Genomic DNA, 27,781 nt, shown 5'->3' with positions numbered 1-27,781 from the left:
AAATATCTGCCACACACATTCTTGCAGTGTTTACTTATTCAAACTGAATGGAAGGAAGGAAGCAAGACTGGGTTTAACGTCCCGAGGTCATTAGAGACAGAGCGCAAGGTTAAGGAACCATCCCGACATTTGCCTGGAGCGATTTAGGGAAATCACCGAAAAGTGTAAATCTGGATGGCCGGACGCAGATTTGAACTGCCGTCCTCCCGAATTCGAGTTCAGTGTGCTAACCACTGTGCCCCCTCGGTTTCAGACTAAATGCTACGAGGAAATACTCATTAACTATTATTGGAAACAAATGAAATTATGTCCTAAATAAAGTTGTTGTTTGGCATTGTTGGCTGGGAGGTCACGTGGTCTAAGTTTAGCTGCCTAATTAGGAAGGTTTTCTTTCTTCGTATAAGGCGGCATCTCTCATTGACATACTGGGGGAGTCGTGTCAAATACCTGATGAGAGCAGTTTGCTGTTGAGTGAATTTTGAAGTGATGACCAAACTAGGAAGGGAGAGGGTGGATCCAGGTGGTGGGACGTAGCCTACTCCTGTCGAATAAAGCTGTGGGTGAGGCGAGATCCGACCAATTGATCACCAACTTGCCGTCGCTCCAGCAACGGAGGATAGATTTACGATTTAATCCCCGAATATTGGTGTGTGCAATGTCTAGTCTGCTGCAGACCTCTTTGCTTTCTATTTCATCATACTTCAGAATGAAATTTTTAAATGTAATAGAACTGAATTACTTCCCTTTAAAGAAATAACGGAGTACGCATTAATTAAATAATAATGAACAGATAAAATTTATACTGATCGTCCCCTCTTCGTTGTGTTCATGAGACTAGTCACTACATCTGTAAACCGTCGCACTTACTTGTTACTGCATATATGTGAATAGTTCTAAAAGATTTACTGACATTTGTGCTGGAAACGATTCATCATCTAACTGTGTTATATTGAGAGGTGTATAACAAAATCCTAGATGTCTTGGCCGGTAATGGTGCGCAAGAAACATACACAGTTTCAAGTGTTATACTTGTCGTTCGGGAAATGTCACTAAGTCGACTTCAAAATGTGTGTTACAATCGTATGTGGTGCTGCACGATTCTTGCGTGCGTTTCTTTACTGTCCAGTTCCACGGCTAATTGCCGTTTGTGCAAAAGTCTATGTTCTAGTGTCTGAATTTTGCTGGCAGGGGTCGCGTAATTGCTTGGCGCAAGGGTCTCCATTGCCAGTTTCGGTTCTACCACATGATATCGGCTATGGAGGCGACCCAATATGTAATGGGATATCAGTATCAAACTTATTATCTTCGTCAGTCGAAGGCTGTCACGAGATCGTAACGAAACATTACGCAAGTAAGTTTTTAGGACTTTCTTTAAATGTACGTCTAAGAGTTGGAAGAGGGTACTCTGAATACTTGCTGGTGAGGGTGGGGTTTGGGAGGAGTGCAACTGCTGCTGCTTTCAAGCTGAATGATGAATAAGTTTTGCAATTTAATGCTAAATGACGCTGGACATTCCTTCAAGTCAGCATCCATTACATTTTCTAGTTTTCCTCAACCAGCAATAGCAGACTCCAGAGCACACATGCACTGTCTACAATTTTAATATCTGACACACAATAAGATTACGTCTTTCAAGCCGCGCGGAGTAGTCGCGTGGTTAGAGGCGCCAAGTCACGGATTGCGCGGCCACTGCCGCCGGAGGTTCGAGTCCTCCCTCGGGCATGGGCTGTGTGTTGTTCTTAGCAAAAGTTAGTGTAAGTAGTGTCTAAGTATAGGGACCGATGACCTCAGCCGTTTGGTCCCTTAGGTATTCACACACATTTGAAAGTCTTTTAAAGGAAAAGACCTTATACGCTCCAACGTACTGCAAAAGAGTCATTTTTAGAAAAAGTTCTCATTTTAAGTTGTAACTTAGGCTACCACTTTGAAAATGACATACAGAATAAATTAAACAGAACTCAGATGATATGTGGTACAATACAAAGAACATAAAGCAAAAAAATGCAGAAATAAATAAAAATAAAACATTGTAAAACAATGGCTACACCCGTTTCGTCATACGGCGCACAGTCGCGGAGAATTCGAAAGCAAGACGTAATAATAATATGTGATGCACTAAGGGCTGTAATCTAAGAAATCAGATAAGACTTGTAGGAATCAGAACTAAGCTGGTATTTTATTCAGTAAACGAATTAGTAAAACAAAGAGTTCAAATATGGCTCTGAGCACTATGCGACTTAACTTCTGAGGTCATCAGCCGCCTAGAACTTAGAACTAATTAAACCTAACTAACCTAAGGACATCACACAAATCCATGCCCGAGTCAGGATTCGAACCTGCGACCGTAGCGAAAACAAAGAGTAAAATAGATTGAATGCACCTATATGATGCCCGAAGGAAGACTAATGTAACAAGTAGTGAACTACAAACCACACGTAGATGACATGTGGGAATACCATAGACAAGATGACTATACTGTGATTGGAACAGGCGAGGGGCTTACTCCCTGAAGTTTAAATGAAGAAGAAAAAGAATTGTAACCTAAGGAATCGTAATGGCGAAGATAATGCGCGAGGTGAATACACTCCAGGAAATGGAAAAAAGAACACATTGACACCGGTGTGTCAGACCCACCATACTTGCTCCGGACACTGCGAGAGGGCTGTACAAGCAATGATCACACGCACGGCACAGCGGACACACCAGGAACCGCGGTGTTGGCCGTCGAATGGCGCTAGCTGCGCAGCATTTGTGCACCGCCGCCGTCAGTGTCAGCCAGTTTGCCGTGGCATACGGAGCTCCATCGCAGTCTTTAACACTGGTAGCATGCCGCGACAGCGTGGACGTGAACCGTATGTGCAGTTGACGGACTTTGAGCGAGGGCGTATAGTGGGCATGCGGGAGGCCGGGTGGACGTACCGCCGAATTGCTCAACACGTGGGGCGTGAGGTCTCCACAGTACATCGATGTTGTCCCCAGTGGTCGGCGGAAGGTGCACGTGCCCGTCGACCTGGGACCGGACCGCAGCGACGCACGGATGCACGCCAAGACCGTAGGATCCTACGCAGTGCCGTAGGGGACCGCACCGCCACTTCCCAGCAAATTAGGGACACTGTTGCTCCTGGGGTATCGGCGAGGACCATTCGCAACCGTCTCCATGAAGCTGGGCTACGGTCCCGCACACCGTTAGGCCGTCTTCCGCTCACGCCCCAACATCGTGCAGCCCGCCTCCAGTGGTGTCGCGACAGGCGTGAATGGAGGGACGAATGGAGACGTGTCGTCTTCAGCGATCAGAGTCGCTTTTGCCTTGGTGCCAATGATGGTCGTATGCGTGTTTGGCGCCGTGCAGGTGAGCGCCACAATCAGGACTGCAAACGACCGAGGCACACAGGGCCAACACCCGGCATCATGGTGTGGGGAGCGATCTCCTACACTGGCCGTACACCACTGGTGATCGTCGAGGGGACACTGAAGAGTGCACGGTACATCCAATCCGTCATCGAACCCATCGTTCTACCATTCCTAGACCGGCAAGGGAACTTGCTGTTCCAACAGGACAATGCACGTCCGCATGTATCCCGTGCCACCCAACGTGCTCTAGAAGGTGTAAGTCAACTATCCTGGCCAGCACGATCTCCGGATCTGTCCCCCATTGAGCATGTTAGGGACTGGATGAAGCGTCGTCTCACGCGGTCTGCACGTCCAGCACGAACGCTGGTCCAACTGAGGCGCCAGGTGGAAATGGCATGGCAAGCCGTTCCACAGGACTACATCCAGCATCTCTACGATCGTCTCCATGGGAGAATAGCAGCCTGCATTGCTGCGAAAGGTGGATATACACTGTACTAGTGCCGACATTGTGCATGCTCTGTTGCCTGTGTCTATGTGCCTGTGGTTCTGTCAGTGTGATCATGTGATGTATCTGACCCCAGGAATGTGTCAATAAAGTTTCCCCTTCCTGGGACAATGAATTCACGGTGTTCTTATTTCAATTTCCAGGAGTGTACATTGTTTTACCGTGATTGGCAAAAAAATTCTAGATATTTGAACGAATTAAGGCCGCAGGTTTTTAACGTTTCGTTGATGACAAGATCATTAAAGACGAAGTAATGACAACGCCATAACAGATGGAGTACATTACATAGTTTCACAAGGATGGAGAGAAATAGGTGATATCCTATGTAAAGTTACCACCCCTCCACCCGAAATAGTGATTTAGTGAAACCACAGCAAACATAAAACTGTGTGGTCGGATGACGTTTTTCTATCATACTTGACGTACGCAGGAAAGTTCAGTATCACAGTGAGGCGTTGACCGGTGGAACAAATAGCAATTGCGAGTTGCGGACTGCTAAGTTTCCGAAGTGAACGGCCGTTTAGATCTGAGTTCAAAACACAGCAAGTTCATTGGGTCGTTTGAATAAAACGGACAATGTACATTATTCTTGGAATTTCGGAGAACATGCTCGGGTTCACATGAATAAAGCAAGTCGGAGGATATACATCATCTGAGAATGTTCTGAACTTGGGTACAAGTTCGGAAGTTGTTGCTCAACGAGAAGAATATGTCTCCGATTTCGTAAGAATAATACTAGAGAAATTTCTCAAAAGCGGTTTCTGAAGTGAGCTCTGCAGCATACTTCGAGCTGAGTAAGTTTGGGTGAGGTTAAGTTTTATCGATTTTTTTACTAAAATGGCAGAATTTCTGTTTCTCAGAATGCAAAAAGGATGTACGTAGCTCGAAGAAATATTGAAGAGAGAAGCTGTAGAAGTTTATACAGGTTTAACAATGAAATCATTATTTCGGTGACGAATTCCTTCCCTAAAAGCATGAAAAGAGAGGAGTGACCTTTGAAACGAAGCGAAAATAAAGACGTTTTGTGCTGTTGAAACGACCCAGGTTTTCAGACTAGTGTAGGAAAAGACTTTAGGTATACGTCAGACAACTGTTTCACTCAAATTTTGAGATGTTCTTCACCATATTTTGCCCCAGCGTAAATCTTATATTTTGTTGTGCTACAAATAAGCAGGCAGATGAGAAAAATTAATAACTGTTTTTTTACGAACATTGCTACCTGTTTCTGTAGCAACACCGCAAGGACGACCGCGTAAGTGCTCGACGCTCGTGTAGACTACTATGCGACGCATTTAACTAACATTGTCTCATGTTATTGGCCAGTCAGTGACATTATCCTCTGGCTTCCTTTCAGCTTCTTTCTCGTTTTACTTGTATTTTATTCTCTTGTATAGCATCTTTAATACTTTGCCGTTGTCTTTATGATCACACTCCACTGATTTTTTCCACATTCGTTTCCTTTAATGTGTGTAAGGGAGCTGATAAACTCGCCGTTGAGCGCCCGTATGCACCACACAAGCGCACGAACACACACACACACACACACACACACACACACACACACACACACAATCTCGTGTTACAAAACTCTGACAGAGTCCCAGATTGGAGAAGATGAAAATTTAATGTACATTATGATTTAGTTTGCGTAATGTGTTCAAATAACTACAAAACAAAAAAGTTTCTCGCGTGTCGAAATTTCGGTAACGTCGTAATGCAGTGCAACTCCTCTAGAACACACTGATGTCAGTTTCATATCTGTTCACTGAATATTTTGCGTGTTTGAGCGAGTTGAATGAAATGTAAGATTACGCGTATGTTCTCTGCCGGAGGCGGCACGACAATGCATGCCGAGAGGCAATGAGAACGAACTCCCCTGTCAGAAAATATGCTTCGAAATTTTTAGTCATACCAAATTGAGAACATTCTCAGAGAACGTTCTGTTGAAAAAGTTATCTTTGTTACTCGTACAGCACATTGTAAGCGTGCAAGATCAGTCAAGAATGTGTACCGGAAGAGAGAAGTCCTAAACAAGCAACAGACGAGCACAGCGTCAAATGGCGCGGTGTGAAGGCTTCAACGGAAATCAGGCAAGTGCAAGACGTGACCGCGTGCGTACGTTTAAAGGCAGAACTGCGAAACACGGGGCACCCAACGAACTTGCTTGCGCCATCTATGGAGCCGTGACGGACCGTAGCTGCTGGATGATCGCGTTACCTCAGACGCGATATTGATAATGCTGCTTACCAGGGAGTCCGAGTCACTATCAAATACAAGAGATGATCTAATCTTATTCCTTCAGAGTTTGAGACCTATGCTCGAATGATTTGCATCTGATCAAAAGCGGCAGTGACTACCAAGACGCGTTTTATAGAAATCTTTTCAGAGAGCACTCTGCATATCAAAATGAAGGATGTTTTCAGATACTAAACAAAACTGCAGAAAATTTCTATGAAGCACGCATCTTCGTAATTAGAACACTTTATCGTCTCTGAGGAAGTTGTTTCCATCATTATATAAAACGCAAGAGCCTCAGGGCTTAAGAGAGCCTATCGTTGACGGTTTCCCGGTAGAGACTGATTTATTGAGTAATTCCTGATGTGATCAGAACAGCGTTTAAACCTGTCATTCGGATCTAAACAGATCAGCTGACCAACTGTGAGATTTTAATTATGATTTGTTTTTGTGAGGCAGCGATTTGTGCCCAGGAAAAATGTCAAGCGCATTTACTTAGGTACTTGTAGCCGCCCTCCGTCGTCGACTTCTCTGACGTATGATGTTTATGTTGTTATCTACTGTACATGCCTTACTATTCGTTATATCCGTACCTCAGATGGAGCAGCCACAAACATCTTCACTGTAAAGGCGGCTACATTTCGGGTTTTCATAATAATTAATGTTAACTTTTTGCTCAGACGATCATACTTCATTTGTTGCTGAGTTACCGAAGACACGATAGTTAATAATGTCTTTGGGTGTTATTTATTAGTTACTAATAACACGTAATTATGGAAATCACCTTCGCTTTTTTACTAACAACATTCAATAATAATTAAATGATCATGAATGATTGCTTTTGGTGTAGAGGGAAAAGGAAGGTTGATCCTACAATTACTCTCAGCAATTACAACTAAAATGACAGTGATTTTTGTAGTTCGCCACTCAAAGATATTATAGCAAAGGCTATGTCCATTACTACACTTCGATACAGTCGTTCAAACTTCGTACACTTTTATTTTCACAAGCTAAATGTCCAATCCTGTTCTTATATTCAATTTAACGTCTCTTCACACAGTCCACAAATCCTATTATCGCTTATTCGAAATGTGATAGAATTTCATACTGAGCGCTAACTTTTCTCGCGCACAAATTTCCTCAGATATTCTTAGTCCATGATCTTACGGCAAAAGTCTATCCCGTATAAATTAACTAGTCAATTTTCTTGCAGTTTAACGAAAGTGCCCTGATCACTTCGGTAGCATATCACACGGAAATGCCCGCTATAGACATATTCAGAGCGCAGAAAACAAGAGAGCTAACAACACCCCCGCATAGTTTATATAGTAGAATTTAGAAACAAAAGTAGCCGCGTTAAACCCTCTCTGATTTCCCTGAAGCGCTACTTTGTTGCGGGCGTTATTCTGATGAGAGATTATGTAGCGATAATTTTAATTAAAACCTTTGTAATGCTATTAACTATTACCGATATTATCGATCACCCCTCCCCTGTATGAAAATCAGCCTGATAATTTTGTTCTTAATTAAAAGAGCGGTTATAAACTGTAGCTGAGAAAACTGAACAGTACGATAGGAAAGTAGTTGCTTTAAATCCCAGATCCTACCACGCTTACAACAGCTTCCACATATTTCACAAATAGCTGATGATTGAAAATGCAGGGCTGGTGAAATAGTACTCCTCTTCGAGCAGGACCGAGATTTCCCAGTACGCTGCATATATCGATATAACTTCGAGCGATGCATTATCAGTTACATGTCACTCGATCCACATGGCACGACAGCAAGCAATACGCGAGAGACTACGAACTAGTCACAACTAAGTTCTGCTTACAGTTTCACAATTTCATAAAACACGGATGGAAATTGCAAGAAATCCTATCACCATGAAACACCTCAGTTTTATTTGAGCCTACCTGCAGTAAGAGTTCTCACATAGTAGCCTATTTATCGACATAACAGTTATGTTCATTTTGAAGTGAAACTAACAGTCAGAGGTGAAACTGTTGTCCTTCAAAACTTATTACTTGGTTCTAAAATTAAATGAAACTCCGCCCGAACAGGCTATGCAGGCCCAACGGTACCGATCGGCCGCCGAGTCATTCTCAGCCCAAAGGCGTCACCGGATGCGAATATGGAAGGCATGTGGTCAGCACACAGCTCTCCCGACCGTATCTAAGTTTACGAGACCGGAGCTGTTACTCCTCAATCAAGTAATTCCTGAGTTTGCCTCAGAAGGGCTGAGCGCACCCCGGTTGGCAACAGCGCTCGGCAGACCGGATGGTCACCCATCCTAGTGCTAACCCAGCCTGAAAGTGCTTAACTTCGGTTATCTGACGAGAACCGGATTACTTGGTTCTGAACCCTGAAAAATATTTTATTCCTTTAATAGAGATCATAAAGATTTACTAATTAGGTTGTAGGTGAAAGTTTCTGTCCCTGTTCAGATAATAGAATAATGGGTTAAAAGCAATTGCTCAGTTATAATGTAAGATTCAAAAAATAAGAGGCGTCCAAAAAGTTTCCATTCGAGGGACGTACAGTCCAAAATCGGTATGCCAATGAGGTAAATCCGCCTTGAGCACTGAAGCAATCAGCCCACCATCGAGACGTCCGTAACTGCCTGCTGCGCATCCTAGTGCGACAGGAATCGTCTATACTTTAAGGACCTTTCTACGGAACCGAAGGCGCGATAGTCGCATGAGGAGTGATAAGGACTACAGAGCGGGTCCTCGAGTGTCTTCCTCTTCAGTTGGCGTAACTTCTGCGTTACATTTACCGAGCGAGGTGGCGCAGTGGTTAGCACACTGGTCTCGCATTCGGGAGGACGACGGTTCAATCCCGTCTCTGGCCATCCTGATTTAGGTTTTCCGTGATTTCCCTAAAATCGCTTCAGGCAAATGCCGGGATGGTTCCTTTGAAAGGGCACGGCCGATTTCCTTCCCCATCCTTCCCTCACCCGAGCTTGCGCTCCGTCTCTAATGACCTCGTTGTCGACGGGACGTTAAACGCTAATCTCCTCCTCTGCGTTACATTTGCAACTTGTGTCGAAGCGCGACCAGCACGGAACTTGATACCCAATACAGATTCATTCTCCGAGGGATGTCTACTGGCTTATGTCCTTCGGCAGCCAAGAAGGAGCAACAGCTAGTTCGTCCGCTTTCGACGTATTTGGTAATCATGTCTCCTTATTTCCCGTATCGGCATTTGCCGCACGCACGGCACGTCGGAAAGATACGAACGCCACGCTAACCCCTCGCCTACCTACATAACATAGTGTATTAATGTATGCAAAACTCTGATTTGCATGCGACGAATTGATATTGTGGTGAGCGGCATGTACCGACTGCGAAAATCGGACGTTCCGTGCTACGGACGCATCTCTGTGTCTTACCGACCCAAAGATTTTGTTTGGGAACTCTCCGTGAAGGAAATGAAGAGATCGGACGTGTGGGGGGAGGAGGAGAGAGATTATATTGTTGTGAGACGCCATTACGGTGTATAGTACACGTTCAAATAGTCTTTTGCACAAAATAAAATCCAATAACTAACATGAAGTATTCAAGGTGTGTATATTTCCATACCGAAATTAGTTAATTATCACGGTACAGATTTACGAGACGTATATCGCTGGGAGGTGAAGTTTGGAACGATAGCGCGAGCCCGCATTTTTCACGATCATAATTCGTTGAGAAATTATCTGTGAATTAATAAGCTTTAACTTGCTAAATTGTTGGACTTTTCATCCAGACTCACAAAACAACATAGCACACAGTTGTGCCGAACGATCTGCGTAGGAAGTAATGGTTTTAGAGATTTCATGTGAAGCAGATAACGCCAGCCGCTGTGGCCGAGCGGTTCTAGGCGCCTCAGTCCGGAACCGCGCGACTGCTACGGTCGCAGTTTCGAATCGTGCCTCGGCGTGGATGTGTGTGATGTCCTTAGGTTAGTTAGGTTTAAGTAGTTCTAAGTTCTAGGGGACTGATGACCTTAGAAGTTAAGTTCCATAGTGCTCAGAGCCATTTTGAACCATAAGTGCTTATATGCCTGTATAAGTCGCATTACATTGCGTTTAAGCTGCTGCGACGCAGAAAAATGGAAACTTTTCGATCAGAGGTTATGCAACTGATAATAGAGCCACATGGAGCTAGAGGCATTTAATACAAAAAACACGAATGGTACTGACCGAAGGCATTCTTGGCAATGCACACACCACACATGTCGTGCAGTCATATGGTGTAGGTTGTATGGTATTGTTGGGTGGGATATCACTCAGGGTGGGTCCAGATGCTTGTCGGAAAGGATGTTCTTCCTCCGTGCACACTGGTCCCTTTACTTGCGGTTATTTGAGAGTTGTATCGTATGTGTGACTGTACAGCGTAGGTCAGTAGGACAGACGCGTGATAGTATAGTGTCATGTTTGTGTTGTATGATGATGACGATGATGATGATTATGATGACGACGAGAGAAGGGTGAAGGTGAAAGACAGTGCCATCACACAGCATACTCCTCCAGAATAGAACCAAGGGAGTTCTCCGTGCTTAACTTCCCCACCCGACGGACGTATCACCAGCAGTGTCACAAACCCTCACTTAATGAGAGGTTTGGGATTTAAACCAGGACATTGGAGCGAAGACCGGTTATCAGGAACTTTACGCCGCCACCTCCCCTCCTCTTCCCCGCCAAATTCTGACAGTGAAAATTTCATCCACCACGGGCAGGTTGGGGTTGTTTGGGGGAGGAGACCAGGTAGCGATGTCATCGGTCTCATCGGATTAGGGAAGGTTGGGGAAAGAAGTCGGCCGTGCCCTTTCAAAGGAACCATACCGGCATTTGCCTGGAGCGATTCAGGGAAATCACGGAAAACCTAAATCAGGATGGCCGGACGCGGGATTGAACCGTCGTCCTCCCGAATGCGAGTCCAGTGTGGTAACGACTGCGCCACCTCGCTCGGTCACGCAGGGGATTCAAACTGGCTTACCCCTGCACAGGCATGCTTAGCTACTTCGGCTATGGGACAAGGTGTAGGACACATTAGCAAACATTTTCACGTGTTGACTCTGGAGGCACGAATTACTAATTAAACTTGTTAGCAATTATCTGTAAACATGGATCATAATGATCTCGGTATTAAAATACACTCTGGCATATCAGCTTAGTTACAGGTTATATCTAACGGTTAGTCAACCACAATCGGTTTCTGTGCGCCAACAAGCAAACTGTCGTAATATGCAGTGGAAGTCACAAGGGGATCGTAACTGGAAACAGCCATTTCTCAGTTGAAGAACACGTCAGAACTATAATCACGTTGTGCTTCGAGATGACGCATAGCATGAGAGACGAGGTAATGACAGTAACGAAAACGAGTGCTTCATTGTGACTAACAGACGAAAACGTAATACAATGAACGTTAATAATGATCATATTGGTATATTACTTGTCGTCCTCGAGTACCCCCACAGAGAATACACTACCTCCAGCAATAGTTGCGGTGAAAGGCCGTTTTCTGCTCCATTCTCGTCTAGTCTGAGTTTGTGTTCCATTTCTGATATCGTCTACGTGATGTTAAATCATCCGTACATTAACTCAGTAACTTTACATAGCTTCCCAGCTGAACTCAGTATGCTTCACACACATGAAATCAAACCATCCTTGTGTAGGGACAAGAAATTTGTATGAGACAGCCAACAGCTGTCCGTCGCTATCGCAAGAGTTTGAAAATTTATACAAGCAAACAAAGCTGTAACATTTTTATAAAACTTTAGAACAAAGTTTTAATATAGACCGAAAAAAGGGTATCCAGTGCGTTCCTTTTGCTTTTCAGTATACAAAGAGTACAAACGAATATTTCCTTTGTTACATATAGCACGTTGAACGACCTGCATAAGGAGAAACGTTTCAGGAGGAATAAGAAGACATAAGGTAGCATTTGATCTAGAGTCTTTGTAGCACGTTCATACGTGGTACTTGTATCACTAAAGCTGCAACTAGGAACGTAATTTTATACATTAAGTGTAGGAAGTATTCGGATAATTCTGTATTTTGGTATTTACTCTTGTTCCACTACAGTTAAGTTAGTGCTCAACAGGCTTATTTTAAATGTTCCACTGTTTGCCCCTGTATGGCAATTCGAAGCCAAGCAATAATGTTGTAGAGCCTTCACACGTTGTTTATACAAAAGTAACAAGTTCTTCAGCGTATTGTGGTTTCAAACTTTTATTTGTCTTCTATTTTGTAAGTCGAAGGTGTGTATATGCATAATGATCCTTGACAGTTGCTCCCACCTCCGTCATGTGACTTTATATACGAGCGCAGCACATGTGATTAATATCAGAGGGCATGTCGAAACGAAAACTACGTACATGTGGATGGCACCAAACAGTCCGAAGCAAAAAGACATTAGATATGAAATACGCAGACTTCATTTCAGCTAACAGTCTTCGACCGATCAATACCCTGACTATACGTTACCTGGGGCAACAGATATGTTTCCGCCTGGTGCTCCCGAGCATTTTTTGAATATATTAGGTGGAGGCACAACAAGCAAAACATTGATCCTGATTGGACGTCAGTGACTGCAACTTCTTATATCCTGTGAGCACTGTGGGATAAAGACGCTAGCTAAATGTGTGAGTGAAGTGCACAAACCGTGCATTGAATTGCTCTCGCACTTTTACGGGGTTAACACGAATGGAAACTTTTAAAATCCGTTATCATGATTAAAGTTACATGAAAATGGAGTTAAGCACTAACCTGCTTGTCTCGGTTGGCTTCCTTCTGTGCTCCTGTGTCCTCCGCTTGCCTGCAGTTCCGCCGCTCGAATGTCCTTCGTAGTACAAAGCGCGCTTTGCCGCTATCGGAGAGTGGTGGGGCGGCGTTACGTAGCCTCCTGTGGTAGGGGGAGGGGGGAGGCAGGTGAACAACAGGATCTGCTCTGGACTCTCACCTTGGGGCAGTGACAGACACTAGTGATGACAGTAGCGTAACTGCTAAAAATATTAACAGCATTTCCCAAATAGATTTTACACTGTAGCATCGCTTTTAGCCACGCTTAATGTTACTACAGTATGGAAGGAGACATGGCGCTTCGACCTCGAGACTTTCCGTATTCCAGTGCTGCAGGCCAGCGTCATCCCCGAGGCAGACGCAAAGGTGGATATATTCTCTGACAATATCGCCCTGATGGAGAACCTAGCTGATACTAACCACACTGAAATTGCACAAAGATGACACCTACATTACCTGGCGATGTACGAAGCGGTCGACCATGTCACTCACGTGATGGCAGGAGAGATCCAAGTGCAACCTCAAAGACTCAAGCCAGGAAAGCATTTTTCCTTCATAAGTATTCTGATTGATTTGATCTGTCTGGCCACGAACTCCTCTCTTTTGTAAGTCTGCAGGCTTTCGTGGCCGTTATCACTAAAGTTCAAACTTCTGGTTTTTTTAGGCCACGCCGGCCGTGGTGGTCAAGCGGTTCTAGGCGCTACAGTCTGGAACCACGCGACCACTACGGTCGCAGGTTCGAATCCTGCCTCGGGCATGGATGTGTGTGATGTCCTTACGTTAGTTAGGTTTAAGTAGTTCTAAGTTCTAGGGGACTGATGACCTCAGAAGTTAAGTCCCATAGTGCTCAGAGCCATTTGAACCATTTTTTAGGCCGCGACATACTGAAAGGTGGCTACACTGAGTCACAGCGCCAGAGATTGCGCCAAAGAGTTTTATTCCGCCGCCTCCACTGGCAGTGCTTGTTCAGAAGTTGCTGTCGGAAGTGGTGGTTCTGAGGTTGCCGTAGTCAGTGCTTGTTGAGAGGATGTCGATAGCAGTACTAGTTGTGAGCATGTCGAGTGCAGTTGTTCTGATGGGGTAGACAGCCGATGCTGTTCGAATGGGGATGTTGTAATGATCAGAGTGTATTTTTCGTCAATATATATGAAGGTAAAAAAAAACATTTTTTTTTATTTCAGATTTCCTAACTAACAATGTCTCTTGGTCACAGGTTCAGTCAACAAAGCATCTGGCTTGTGTTCATGTATTAGAGTGTAATTCTGGTTTCTATGTGCAATTATAGTATTTCTGTTTTTTTTTTAATTACTTCAGTGTAAATGGTGCTTAAAATACCTTGTCTTATTGAGGAAGAACCGTGCCAGATGTGTACGTTGAATCACACTTCCACACACAGAACAGTTACACTTGTGCTTTGTTGTTTCGTAGTTTTTGTTTCGTAGCTTTTATAGTTGCTGGGGACTTAATTAATTAATTGTGTTAACGGAAATTTCCTTTCATTCTTTGTTGTTATTCTATGCAGCCAGATTGCGTACTAATACTAGTCAGGGCCAACCGGTTACGAGACTGCGTAACCGGACAGACAGCGACTAAAATTAAAATTATTTGCATTGTATTTAATTAAGCCCCCATGCACGTGGCGACCGCTGCTTCGGATCATCCCTTGGAATTCTTTTGATAGTAAAAATAGCAGACAGTAGTATTGTTGTAGTAATTTGTAGTTTAGTAATTGTAGTCTATATTGCATGTGTAGATTTGGTAATTGAACATTTGTAGTTGTCTTGTCATTCTTCTAATGGTATTTTTGCAGAATTTAATTTTTGATGTCTTGTATACGGGTTTGACAATTTTGTGCAATTATGAAGATTTCAATTGTTCGTTAATTGTGTTTGTGCGATCGATGAAAAAGGCAAAAATGATGGATAGTCAGAATGACGAAATTGTTGACGTGGCGAACTCGCCAACACAGGAGAACAGTATGATGAATAATGAAGTTGAAAACAATTTAATAAGTCGGGAAATAAGTCCGGAATCATTTCAAAACATTTCACAATCAAAAAATTTTCAGAATACGAGATTAACGACAGAAGATTCTGAAATAGTATCGAACACAGATAGCTTTACAGCTATGACGAAGCTGGTTTCGCGGGAAATGTTAGGGGCGAAAAGAATTTCTAACCAGTCAGTGTGGAGCAGTGGATGAGTGCAATATTAAATTTGGGATCTGAATTAAAAACAGTGGGATCACGGTTAGACTCACAAATAGGAACAATTAAATCTGAGATGGGAACAATGGAAACACGGTTAGACTCACTGGGATCACAGTTAGGATCTGAATTAGAAACAGAGATGGGAACATTGGCAACACGGTTAGAAACTGATATGGGAACAATGAAAACACGGTTAGACTCACGAATAGGGAGGACATGTTTTAAAAACATGAAAGATGAATTAAAGAAAGAAATTAGAGAAGAAGTACAACCGATTTTGAATGCTCACAATAATAGATTAATTTCAATAGAAATAAGACAAAAGGAACAGGATAGAGAACAGGAAGAAAGAGATCGCGTGATAGTACAAAAATTTTCAGAGTTAAATTTACAACGCGCACACGATAAGGAAGAAATATTTGAGAGAATCGAGGAATCCGTACCAAATGACAGAATAAATAACCTAACACACCAATATGAACAGTTAACCACTAAATGTGTCAATACTGAAACCCGAGTCGCGACACTTACGGAAGACGTAAATAAACAGAAAGAAAAAATAGGTGACTTATCGGAAAGAGTTGAGGAAATTTCAGATAAATTGACAAGTCTTAGTTTATATGGGGACAGAGTTTCGGGTGATACAGCTCCATTACCATTTGCAGAAACTGAAGAGTATCAGAACATAAATAAACATGTTGAAAATCAGGGAATTTGAGGCATTACGAAAGCAAGTCAAACAAATTGAAGGCGAAATCGTAGGAAAAGACAGCAGAAGAAATTTAGAATCACAGATAGCAGAGGGCTTTGAAGAAAATAATTTATTTCATTTACGAGATGCAACAAGAGAGCGCCAGGCGCGCGAACTTGACAATAATCGACATTCGGACTGGGACAGACGCGGTAGGTCTTTGTCGCCACGAGGCGAAAACTTTGACTATAAACACTTTTTAACTGTTCGGAAATTTAAGATCTTTCGCAGTTCTAAGAATGACATACAACCATGTTCATGGTTAGATCAATTTATGTACGCACTTTCACCAAATTGGCCACTAAGTCACAAACTGGAATTTATGTGTGGATATTTAGAAAACGAACCGGCGACGCGGATGCGCGCACTTATTAGAGATTGTAATAATTTAAATGATTTTTATCATGCATTTCTATCGGCATATTGGTCCGAAAACACGCAAGACAGAGTCAAACACAGTCTTATTATGCAGCGTAATTTTAAACAGTCTGAGTTCCGCACGCCAGCAGAATACTTTGAAGACATGATTCGAAAGAATCAGTTCCTTTCCAGCCCTTATAGCCCGACTGAATTAATTCACATTTGTTTAACTAAGCTGCCACAATCCATAAGACAAATTGCTTTAGCCGGAAGATGTAAAGACGACATTGAGACTTTTAAGACTTTGCTACAAGAACTTGAGTATGACAACGACGACGGGACTTCTTGTAAATTTTTCAGTAACGGTAATCACAATAGATTTTCAGAGAGAAGGGATAATGATCGGAACGGACGTTATATGGGTAATTTTGAGAATGACAGACGAAACAGACAGGACAATAGATACCAGCCTTATGACAATAACAGACGTTCTAACAGAAATTACACAGACAATTATAATAACGGAAATTCCTACCAGAATGATCAATCATACGGAAACAGTAATCGGTATCATCAAGACAGAAATTACTCATACAATAATAGGAATTCTTACTACAGAAATAACCAGGGTAGTAGATATAACAATAATTTCAGAAGTGACAGTCGAAATTACACAAGAAGTAGTCATGCAGATAGACAGGAAAATAGACATTTTAATAACAGACACAGTCAAGAATTTACATCTAACAGTCAGGAGGGACCTAATTGGCATCCTCCGCGTGACAGAAATTCCGAGAGACAAGTGCAAATCGTAGAAATTGATCCGCGAAATGACGTGTATAATCAAAGACGTGACGCAAACAATCGACTATGACTTGTAGCTTCGGCTTCTGGCAGCAGTATAGACTGTTCCGAAAGTAATGACACTACGACTTTACATTACGTGCGCCTGGAAGACATGAGAGACATTTTGCTAGACGAAAAGGAAAATAATGTAGACGCATATTTACATCCTGTTATTGAAGTATGTGTGGGTAAGAATACGTTCACTGCGGTTTTAGATTCTGGGAGCCCATTGAATGTTATTAGTGAATAATTTTTTAGTATATGTGTATGAACTATTGCTTGTCCTGTGTTACCTGTTTCTAAAACTACAATTCGAGGAGCTATTTCTGGAAAAAGTGTGGAAGTCAAATAACAGACCAACCTAAATTTCATTTGTCAAGGATACGAATTTTCTGCTAATTTTATTATTGTTCCATTACTCAATACTCAAATTATATTAGGTATGGAGTTTCTTAACATACATAAGGCAATTTTAAACTTTAAAGAAGGAAGTGTGAATTTCACTGTTGCCGGAATGCCGATATGTTTGAAGTTTTTCGAGTGTTTAACGAAATCTGAATCAGACGCAAAATGTTTAAGGTTTCTTACTTCTGATGTTTTCGCTGAGCATTATGACGACAATGTGTTCATTCATGACAACGACAATAGATACAGAGACGCGATGGATGATATAATTAATAGCGAAGAATTAATTAATGAAAAGGTTAAGAAAGCTGAAGTGCCAGATGACGTTGCAAGAGAAGAACTGCACCAAATTTTGACTTCACATGCTACAGCATTTAGCCATCACACAGGAACTATAGAAGGCTTACAATATTTATTTGAAGTAAAAGAACACACACCATTTCGAGGAAAAACGTACGCTATTCCTTTGGCTTACAGAGACAAGGTTAAGAGTGAACTTCAATACATGTTAGATCAAGGCATTATTGAGCCAGCAGTCAGTCCTTATACCAGCCCATTACATGTCGTTCTTAAAAAAGATGGGTCAATTCGTTTGGTTCTGTATTCCAGACAGATAAATAATATCATCATTCCTGAAACTGACCGTCCACAAAATTTAGATGAACTTCTTCAACATTTCCATGGAATTTAAGTTTTATCCACGATTAATATGCGCGCAAGTTTTTGGCAAATAGAACTCCACCCTGATTGTAGAAAACACGCTGCCTTTTTAGCCTTTGGTAACTGTTACCAATTTCGGAAATTACCGTTTGGACTTACTGTATCTTCAGCAGCACTCATTCGTAGTTTAAACGAAATTTTACCTGTTTATCTTCGTGACAATATTACTTCATATGTTGACGATATTCTTATTGCTAAACGTTCTTGGAGTGAGCATAACAGAATTTTGGATTCATTATTACGTATTTTTGCAAGAGTTGGCATTACAGTGAACTTGGAAAAATCGTAATTTGGTCGTTCTCAGGTGAAATTTCTTGGTCATATTATTTCTACGGAAGGTATTCTTCCTGATCCAGAGAAACTAGATGCTATTCGTAATTATGCTGTTCCTACTACAAAACGTGATGTTCGTAGTTTCCTTGGTGTCTGTAATTTTCTTAGACGCTTTGTTAGATTGGACAATTTGGCCACACCTCGTTTATGTGAACTATCTGGAAAGAATTCTAATTGGTGTTGGGATGAGGAAGCTCAATCAGAATTTGAACAACTTCGTGATGCTTTAGTTGCTGCTCCACTTCTTTCACATCCGGATTTATCTACAGATTTTTGTTTGGCGACGGACTCATCATACAAAGGCCTAGGTGCACATTTATTTCAAGAAATATAAGAAAACGGCGTTGTAGTACAGAAAACTATTGCATTTGGAAGTCGTGTTCTCTCTAAATCAGAAAAGAATTGTTCGATTACGGAACTTGAAGCCTTTGGGCTTTCACAAAATTTCGGACATTTTTGTATGGGTGACATACTAAGGTTTACACCGATCATCGAGCTCTGGAATTTCTTATGTAAACAAAATTAACTCATGGAAGATTGTCACGATGGGCGCTGTATCTACAGGAATTTGATTTTAGTATTGTTTACATACAGGGTTCTTCAAATATTATTGCTGATGCTTTATCACGTGCACCTATGGGTTTGAAACAAAGTGCTAAAGAGGACTGCAAAGAAAACAATTATTGTTTGATGTATATTCAAGGTGTTGCGTTTGAAAATTTTATTTCGTCTTCGCTCCAGGACATCGCTAAGGAGCAAAATAAGGATCCAATCTGGAAGGACATTAAGGAGAAATGGAGGAGAAAGGAAAGCGTAGCGATTAGACAGTATTAATTAGTTCGCAATGATATTCTTTTTAAACGAAAATCGGTCGACAACTCTGTTTGGTTAGTTTGCATTCCTGATGAGTTGGTTAATAAATTGATTTGGTATATACATTTCAGTTATGCCCACTTTGGTCCCAGAAAAGCTTTCATAAATTACGAGAAAATTGCTACTTCAGTAATATGGAAAAAACGTATTCGATCTGTTCTTGCCAAATGCAAATTATGTCAAAAGGCTAAGCCGCCAACTATTTCTCACAGAGCACCGTTGTTTCCTATCATTCCAGCGAAATTAAAGGAGATGGCTGCAGTCGATTTGTTCGGTCCAGTGTTTCGTTCTACTAATGGTTTTGCGTACGTTTTGGTAGCAGTGGAATTGACATCAAAATATGTGTGTTTTACACCTTTACGCAAAGCAACAGCTCGTTCAGTATCTAATGCTTTCATCAAACATTTTCTTAAGGAAGTGGGACATGTTGATAAGGTTATATCAGATAATGGATCACAGTTTCACTCTAAAATTTGGCTTCGTACTCTACGGCGTCGTAAGATTAAACCAATTTTCATTTCACTTTTTCACCCTCAATCTAACGCTTCAGAGAGATGGATGAAGAAAATCAATAAATTGTGCCGTCTTTATTGTCATCAGAATCACAGAACTTGGGATCAGTATCTTCATATTTTTCAAAACATTCTGAATGAACTCCCTAATGATTCAACTTCTTTACCACCTATATTGATTTTAAAAAATAAAGCACCGACAAATCGCATTTCTGAAATCGTTCCTTTTCCGCCTTCACGGAAACTGCGGCATTCTGAAGTTGTCAACCTGGCTCTACAAAATATTGCATCTGTGGCTGCTAGAAGAGAGAAATCAGCTAAACGTCCTGGTCGTTTAAAAACCTTGTCAGTTGGTCAAAAGGTGTTGATTAAGTCTCATCGTTTGTCTCACAAAGGAAAGGGCTTGTGTCGCAAATTTTTTCTGCTTTATAACGGTCCATATAGAGTTCGCAAAATTATTCATGATAACACTGTCAAAGTAGAAACTCTTAAATCTCGACGCTCTAAGGGAATACATCATATATCGAACGTTAAAATTTTTGTGGAATGACATACTTTTGAGAAACTAACAGTTATACGTAAACAAACGGAGAATGCAAGGATACCGCGCCGTGTTCTGGCGGCGGCACTTACCTAAAAGCAACAGTGAAGTCTGCGCGCCGCACAAGGCAGTCGTTGACCGCAAACAATTACTTCCTACGCCACGCGTACCTACAGCTGTAAACAAATACACAGTCTAATTTCTCCGAATAAATTCAGTATAAAGCTATAGTGACTTGATAAATTATGTTATTAACGTTCAGTATTTTTCAGGATACGGCTGTATAAAATATTTAAGACCTTCAGGTAAATTCTGTGTGTGTCCGACGTTAAGAGGACTTGCTACCGAGAATATTTCCGGAAGAATGTAATTTCGAAGAAGAAAGTAATAAACTAAAAAGGTAACTATTAATTGAGTTTATTTTTCAGGTAACATATTTCCACTTAGGTACGTACTTTAGACGTAATTTGCTGCTCGCGATTACGTGATTCATACTTTGTGCTAAATTTCATGATCTATGAATTTACTTGTGAAGCGACGTGCTTGCGTACATTAACTGATTTTGACAATGTTTTATTAATGAACAGGGTTGTTACTTGTGTATATTATGCATTGCTTGGCTGCTATGCTTTTTCACTGATGTCACTTTTTTTTATTGTGTGCCTGCTGTGCTTATTTATTTAAATTATAATTGTCACCTGATTAATTGTGCTGACTGTGGTTATGTATGTAAGTTATACTTTGTGATTTATTTGCTTGCGCCTCCATGTTTACTTATTAAGATTACATATGAACATTTTATTTGCTTATGCTGATATGATGCTAATGACCTGTTTATTATGTAAGATATATATTTGCTGCTTTGCGTATGGATTGCATATTTACACATTTCTGTTTTGTTGTCATAACTACTCTTTAATTTGGTATATAGAAATGCTGATATACTGTGTACGAACCTAGTGTTTAGATTACACTATGGTATTAATTATAGATTGTTTGCTAGGCAGAGCCTCGTTGTAGGGATTGTGCTGCATCCACTTGTTGACATTCTGTTCTCTACTGGTATATTTACTCGCTATTGCATGTTTTGCTTACGCTCAGTGCCTTATATTTTTAAGATAAGAAAATGAACTGCTATATTTCTACGAACGACGTTGGTACAAGAAACTTCATTGAAGTCACATGAGCTGGAGGTTTTATGGAAGCTGTATAAATTTATGCTAATAGGAAGTAAGCTAGCGACATGACATACCAACACTAGGTTTAGACCATTGACAGTTATTACACTGCATTCTTCGTGAGCAATTGAAATAGCAAGTGACGCTTGACACAAGAAATACTCCACATGTTTGCTTCTGTTTTGCCATGATTCTTGAAGTGGTGTACACACTGTGAAATATTACGATCATTCACACTCCGTACTCGTACTTACTTACTGAGAGTTATTCAAACTAAAGGCTGTTAGAGGTCATGTATGCATTTCTTTTATTTAATGATGGACAAGGTAACCAAAATGTATTTTATAATTCATAATGAGTAGAAGATTTGGGTCAGATGGATTACACAGAGGTTGTGTGTGGACATTGTGTCTTCGGATTGTATGGGATGATGAACTGAAGTTTGCACTAGGATTTTATCTGTACTTGTTTGAGGAGACTGACTAGAGGAAAGAGTTGTTATGGAAGTGAAATGGTATTGGCGATAGGGTTTATATGTATCGACGTATTGAAGAGGTATTATTGAGGTATTGAGATTATGTGAAGTTGATGATTATTGGAGTTTTGGTGGACAAGAGGTAAGGTAAATGATATTGATGATAAGGTTTATATGTATAGATGTAAGAGGTATTATTGAAGTATTAAGATTATGTGATGCTGATGATTATTGGAGTTTTGGTGGACAAGAGGAAAAGTGAGGAGCATATTTTTTTTTTGTTGGTTTATATGGAACAAGGAGGATGAAGATGGCAGACTAGAACACTCAAGTAGAAGGAAGATTGTCTACACACACACTTTTTTTAAATCAATAGGCAGTATATACTTTTTTTTCGAGAGAGGAAGTATTTGCATATCTTGGCACACTGACAACTGTTCAGCAACTGTACATTTGATTTGGCTTGGCAAACATTGGTCTTGACATGATGACTATGACGTTGACTAACTATTATCGACTGTTATACATTGCTGCCACTACTACTTGATACACATGTCGAACATCAAATCTCTGACAGAACTGCATTTACACAGTTAACACTATTCAATTACACAGTAGTACTTAATGTGGATGATAGATGAGTGAGTGTGTTTTGTGTGTTTTCCTTTCCTAATCCCAAACAACTGGTACCGACCTATCTCCTAAATATTATTTTACTTGTTTGTTGTGGCACCCATAAATATTATAGGTTTACTGATATTTGTGTATTTGTAATATTTAATATGACAATTATCTGATATCATTTGTGTGTTTATTATAATTTGTATGTTTAGTGTAAGAGCATTGATAATAATTTTGTAAAAGCATTGTGTGTGCGTTCAAACTGTTGTTCGTGCTTACACGTATTAACATTGGTGGGTGCCACTTGGAAATGTTTAATTTGTGCTAATGAACTCTGATAAACTGTCGGATTAGTGATAGTGAATGTTATGGACTGTTACCTGCACTTATTCAACATGATGGGTGCCACTTGGAAATGTTTAATTTCTGCTAATGAACTCTGATGAACTGTCTGATTAGTGATAGTGAATATTATGGACTTTTACGTGCACTTGTTCAACATGATGGGTGCCACTTGGAAAGGTTTAATTTCTGCTAATGAACTCTGATGAACTGTCTGATTAGTGATAGTGAATATTATGGACTGTTACCTGCACTTGTTCAACATGATGGGTGCCACTAGGAGATGTATAATTTCTGCTGATAAACTCTGATGAACTGTCTGATTAGTGATAGTGAATATTACGGAGTGTTACTTGCACCTGTTCAACATTGCTGGGTGCCACAGATGGAACCGATTCTACTGAAATAATCTCACTTGTTGCTGTCTGCACCTGTTAACATTACTGGGTGCCACCGATGGAACTGCTACTACTGATGATGTCACTTGTTGCTGTCTGCACCTGTCAACATTACTGGGTGTCAGTGATGGAACTGCTTCTACTGAGATGATGTCACTTGTTGGTGTCTGCACCTGTTCAACATTGCTGGGTGCCACTGATGGAACTGCTTCTACTAAAATGACGTCACTTGTTGCTGTCTGCACCTGCTCAACATTGCTGAGTGTCACTAATGGAACCGCTTCTACTGACATAATGTCACTTGTTGGTGTCTGCGCCTGCTCGCCATTGGTGGGTGCCACTGTTGGAGCTGTTTAAATACTGCTGATGAAATGTTATGAGACTGCTATTTGCAGCTGTTGACCATTGCTGGGTGCTGCTGTTGGAACTGTCAATTACTCTGAGGAGTGCTACTTGTTTATTGAACTATTGACAAGATTTTATGTGAATATTTGTATAAACTGATTTTTTGTGTATTTACTGTTTATGAAATATTATGAGACTCTTACCTGCACATATTCGTCATTGCTGACGCTATTGATTGAATTGTTTAATCACATGATACTTGTGTAAACTATTATGTACAATCACATGTATGCAAGCATTTGTATTCCTTACTGTATTTTATATATTAAGTTATTGAAGGGTCAGTGCAAAGCCAAAATTTATCTAGTTATGCGATATTTACTTATTAATATTATCTTTTATTTTTGTCTGTATTTTTTTGGACGAATTTGGTGGTATTTTCACCACCAATGCTGGCAAAAATACCATCAAATTCTAGCCCGTGGAGGAGGGGCATATGAAAGGTGGCTACACTGAGTCACAGCGCCAGAGATTGCGCCAAGGAGTTTTATTCCGCCGCCTCCACTGGCAGTGCTTGTTCAGAAGTTGCTGTCGGAAGTGGTGGTTCTGAGGTTGCCGTAGTCAGTGCTTGTTGAGAGGATGTCAATAGCAGTACTAGTTGTGAGCATGTCGTGTGCAGTTGTTCTGATGGGGTAGACAGCCGATGCTGTTCGAATGGGGATGTTGTAATGATCAGAGTGTATTTTTTGTCAATATATATGAAGATAAAAAAAACATTTTTTTAATTTCAAATTTCCTAACTAACAATGTCTCTTGGTCACAGGTTCAGTCAACAAAGCATCTGGCTTGTGTTCATGTACTCTATGTGCAATTATAGTATTTCTGTTTTTTTTTAATTACTTCAGTGTGCAATTATAGTATTTCTGTTTTTTTTTTAATTACTTCAGTGTAAATGGTGCTTAAAATACCTTGTCTTATTGAGGAAGAACCGTGCCAGATGTGTACGTTGAATCACACTTCCACACACAGAACAGTTACACTTGTGCTTTGTTGTTTCGTAGTTTTTGTTTCGTAGCTTTTATAGTTGCTGGGGACTTAATTAATTAATTGTGTTAACGGAAATTTCCTTTCATTCTTTGTTGTTATTTTATGCAGCCAGATTGCGTACTAATACTAGTCAGCGCCAACCGGTTACGAGACTGCGTAACCGGACAGACAGCGACTAAAATGAAAATTATTTCCATTGTACTTAATTAAGCCCCCATGCAATACACTATGTGATCAAAAGTATCCGGAAACCAGCCTGAAAATGACTTACAAGTTCGTGGCGCCCTCCATCGGTAATGCTGGAATTCAATGTGGTGTTGGTCCACCCTTAGCCATAATGACAGCTTCCATTCCCGCAGGCATACGTTCAGTCAGGTGCTGGACGGTTTCTTAGGGAATGGCAGCCCATCATTCACGGAGTGCGGCACAGAGGAGAGGTGTTGATGTCGGTCGATCAGGTCTGGCATGAAGTCGGCGTTCCGAAACATCCCAAAGGTGTTCTATAGGCTTCAGGTCATGACTCTGTGTTGGCCAGTCTGTTGTAGGGATGTTATTGTCGTGTAACCACTTTGCCACAGGCCGTGCATTATGAACCGGTGCTCGATCGTGTCGAAAGATGTAATCGCCATCCCCAAATTGCTCTTTGACAGTGGGAAGCAAGATGGTGCTTAAAACATCAATGTAGGCGTGTTCTGTGATACTGCCACGCAAAAAAACAAGGGGTGCAAGCTCCCTCCATGAAAAACAAGACCACACCGTAACACCATAGCCTCCGAATTTAACTGATGGCAGTACACACGCTGGCACATGACGTTCACTGGGCATTCGCCATACGCACACCCTGCCATCGGATCACCACCTTGTGTACCGTAATTCGTCATTCCACACAACGCTTTTCCACTGTTCAATCGTCCAATGTTTACGCTCCTTACACCAAGCGAGGCGTCGTTTGGCATTTACCGGCGTGATGTGTGGGTTATGAGCTGCCGCTCGACCAGGAAATCCAAGTTTTCTCACCTCCCGCCTATCTGTCATAGTACTTACAGTGGATCCTGATGTAGTTTGGAATTCCCGTGTGATGGTCCGGATAGATGTCTGCCTATTACAAATTACGACCCTCTTCATTATCGGCGGTCTCTGTCAGTCAACAGACTATGTCGGCCTGTACGAAAAATGGTTCAAATGGCTCTGAGCACTATGGGACTTAACTTCTGAGGTCATCAGTCCCCTAGAACATAGAACTACTTAAACCTAACCAACCTAAGGACATCACACACATCCATGCCCGAGGCAGGATTCGAACCTGTGACCGTAGCAGCAGCACGGGTCCGGACCTTGGTTCTTGCACGGACTGTATTAGAACATCTTGCACCATTTTACATTGTCAAATGTTTCTTATAGGTCGACAAATCCCATGAACCTGTATTAATTTTTTTTTGAATATTCCTTCCACTATCAACTGCAACGTCAGAACTTCCTCTCTATTTCCTTTATATTTATTACAACCAAACATCGTCATCTAACAGATCACACATTTTCTTATTCATTCTTCTGTGTATTATTCTCATCGGTAATTCGGACGCATTGTGAGTAATTTTTCGCACTCATCTGCCTTTGCTGTCTTCGGGATTGTTTGTATAATATTTTTCCGAAAGTCTGATGGTTTTACATCACTCTTATGTTTTTCACTCACCAGTTCATATAGCCGTTTGGTTGCCACTTCCGCCACAGGTTTTACCCAATGGCTTTAGAAATTCTCAAGCAATGCTGTCCATTCCTTCTGTCTTATTTGCTAACAAATCTTCCATGGCTATGTTAAATTCTGACTCTAATACCCCATCACACATATCTTCCATAATGACTCGCCCTTCTTCTTGTATCTCGTCATCGGACGGTTCCTCCCCCTCGTAGTGGTCTTCAGTGTACTTTTTCCACCTGTCTCTCTCTCTCTGCGTTTAACACTGGAATTCCCTTTACTCACTTAATATTGAGGCCGTTGCTTTTAATTTCACAGAAGGTTATTTTGACTTTTCTATACGATAAATCAAGACTTCCGCGACCATTTCTTCTTTGATTTCTTCACATTCTTCCTGCATCTATGTCTTCTTGGTTTCTCAGCACTTCCTATTTATTTCATTCCTATGTGATTTATATTTTTTGGATTCCCGTCATTCCTTGAACATTTGTGTTCTTGCTTCTTTCGTCAATCAGCTGGAGTATTTCTTCTGTTGTCCAAGGGTTCTTCGCAGTTACCTTCTTTGTACATATGTTCTTACGTCCAGTTTCTGTGACTTCTCTTTTAGATATGTCCATCCCTCTTCAACTGAACTGCTTATTATTGTATTCATCGCAGTATCTACATTTTCAGCAATCTTCAAGCTCATCTCAACGTTCCTTAATACTTCAGTATCACTTTCGCTTACGCAATGATTCTTCCGGGCGAATCTCTTAAACTTCAGTTTACTCTTCGTCATCAGTAATTTGTGATCTAACCTGTATCTGCTCCTGGACGCGCCTTAAAATCCAGTATCTTATTTCTGAATAACTGCCTGACCATGATGTAATCCAACTGAAATCTTCCCGCGCCTCCCGGTATTTTCCAAGTATACCTCCTCCTCTTGTGATTCTTGAACAGAGTATTCGCTATTAGGAGTTTTAGTTTATTGTAAAACTGAATTAGTCTTTGTCCTCTCTCATTCGTAGTCCCAAGACCATATTATCTCGCAACCCTTCTTCTACTCCTTCCCCTAAAACGGCATTCCAGTCTTCCAAGACTATTAGATTTTCCTCTCCCTTTACATACTGAATTACTCGTTCAGTATCATACCTTCTCTATCTCTTCATCCTCTCCTTGTGACGTTCGCATATATACCTGATCTACTGTTGTTGGTATGTCCATCCTTTTGACTCGAGGTCTTGGGGACCATGGCCGGTCACTACTGTAAG

General features: G+C 41.3%; 1 protein-coding gene across 3 annotated transcripts in view; it reads right to left on the bottom strand.

Moving 5' to 3' along the window:
• Window positions 1–27,781, bottom strand: part of LOC126237257 (glutathione S-transferase-like) — a 150,552-nt gene that overhangs the window by 44,729 nt on the left and 78,042 nt on the right. The window contains exon 1 of one of the 3 annotated variants that reach the window (XM_049947174.1): window positions 12,846–12,957. The exons of 1 other annotated variant lie outside the window; for it this stretch is intronic. The gene's annotated coding sequence lies outside the window, so the exon portion shown is untranslated. Of the gene's footprint in view, window positions 1–12,845; window positions 12,958–27,781 lie in introns of those variants that run through there. One more of the 3 variants, XM_049947175.1, reaches the window with a different exon arrangement.

The sequence above is a fragment of the Schistocerca nitens genome, chromosome 2, assembly GCF_023898315.1.
Source record: "Schistocerca nitens isolate TAMUIC-IGC-003100 chromosome 2, iqSchNite1.1, whole genome shotgun sequence".
Classification (NCBI taxonomy): Eukaryota; Metazoa; Arthropoda; class Insecta; order Orthoptera; family Acrididae; genus Schistocerca; species Schistocerca nitens.
Note: the sequence above shows the minus strand (reverse complement) of the source record. Positions and strands in the feature narration are given on the sequence as shown.